Genomic DNA, 1966 nt, shown 5'->3' on the forward strand with positions numbered 1-1966 from the left:
TTCCAAATGCTTTACTGTTTTCAAAATTACAGCAGTAAGGCATTTCCCCACATCCCCATTAGCGTAACACTACAATATGGATTTTCACCGACTGCATCAAAAGTGAAGATGTTTTTCTTCTCACTATGTCTCCATTGGTCTTCTCTCAAACTCACAATGGCCAGGAGCATCACTGGAATCTCTCTAACTCAGAATACACAGAATGATTCACATATATTATTGAATTTCAAGCTCTTCATTGGGCACATGTTCCACTCATCATAATGGGTGTACAGGTTAATCCAACTAAACTTAACATTAAAGAAAGGTATAAATATGTAAGATCCGCTGATTTTTTTTTAAAAACAACTCTTACACTAAAAAGTCAAAGAATCTGAACAGTGCCAAAGAACTGCCAGTGGATGTCGCCAGTGGACCACATATTTGTAGAAGCAAGTGCTATTTTTGCTGGTACCTCTCAGAAATAACTGTGACTGATGGTCTTCTACCTTCGTAACATCCAATATTTTTTTTCTTACCTTATAAATTATTGACTAATTCTGTACCAATTAGTTCTACCAGTTGGTAGGTTTGTTATCACGTTAAGCTTCAAGACAAGAACCTGGACTCAAACGATTAAAAATTTAGAGGCAGTTGATTAAATATGCAGATAGTCTGTGAAGCCACTTCTTGAAACAATTATATCGCCTTTTAATACTAATGATTTGTATAATTAATAAAAAACAAGCTTAGAAGCATTAAAAAAGAAGTGAGACATTAAAGGGAATTGGGCTAAATGCCAAGAAGTAAGAATATAATTTGATCAGGACATGTTTACCCTTTAAGTCAGATCTAGCTGTTTTAATAATATGGTTTCCTTCTTAGCAAAGATGATGTATTAAATTGTACAACTGTTTTGGAAATTATGTGTTGGATCAGTGAGTGGTCTGAGGGCTAATTAAATACATTTTGCAAATTGTATACTTTTTCTTCCAATTAAAAATCTTAATTACTCCAGTGAATTTTCTAATTTGAAGGTTTGTTGTGAAGTATAAGCAGTGAAGCGTAGATGTCCAGATCAAATGGGAACTGCTGTTGAGATCACTGGGCTTAAAATAAGGCTATTTTTAGTTAATTATAAAATTATGAAATTTCCCTAGCAACTCTGACCTCCAAGTAAGTTAAGATGCTTTTTTTCTCCAGGTCATGGATTCTTCTCTGCTATGAACACAAATTTTGTGTCAGTTCAGGTCTTTCCATCCTGTAATAGCAGAAAAGAAACTTAAACTCTTTATGTATTTATTTTCTTAGCTGTATTATGGGGCCAATCAAACAATACCAGGAGTAGTTATTATTTTGAAGGGCTAAGTTTCAGGCACTATCCAGGATCTTTGCATGGTTTACCTCATTTAATTATTGATAAAAGCCCAGACAGGAAGTTGTGCTATTCTGATATCAGAGAAGGGAAAACAGAAAACTAAGCATTGTAGCTTGCTTTCAAATCATGAGTGCCTGACTCAAAGGCCTAAGATCTTCTTCCAAAGGACTCTCTCTTTTCAGTAGATAAGCTTCCTAAGGCGCAGTTATTGCCCCGGTATTGAACCTAATATGTTCCATGGCTTGATGAAGGGGCTGGCAGTGTGAGTGCCAATGATGTCAAAGAACAGGGCTCCTTCCTGAACAGAAAGGATCTGCCAACCTCTTCCAGGGCTGTTTGAAGGGGGCTCTGTCCATGCCTTTCCATAGGACTGAGTCTAGTTATTTACTCTTTGGAGCCTATGTAATCGGAGTCATTTTAGAATAGTAACGTTTACTGTTTAAGGTTAGTCCCTTATGGTCAAAGGCAGGAAAATGCAGAAGAGATTTTCAGTCTTAATTTACAAATGGAAAAATCACGGTTAATACAAACAGTAGACTCAAGGCCATCTCATGAATCTGGATTTAACTCGGGGACTGGCCAGTTCTTCTCATGTTGGACCCTGGACAC

The sequence above is a fragment of the Ovis canadensis genome, chromosome 2, assembly GCF_042477335.2.
Source record: "Ovis canadensis isolate MfBH-ARS-UI-01 breed Bighorn chromosome 2, ARS-UI_OviCan_v2, whole genome shotgun sequence".
NCBI lineage: Eukaryota > Metazoa > Chordata > Mammalia > Artiodactyla > Bovidae > Ovis > Ovis canadensis.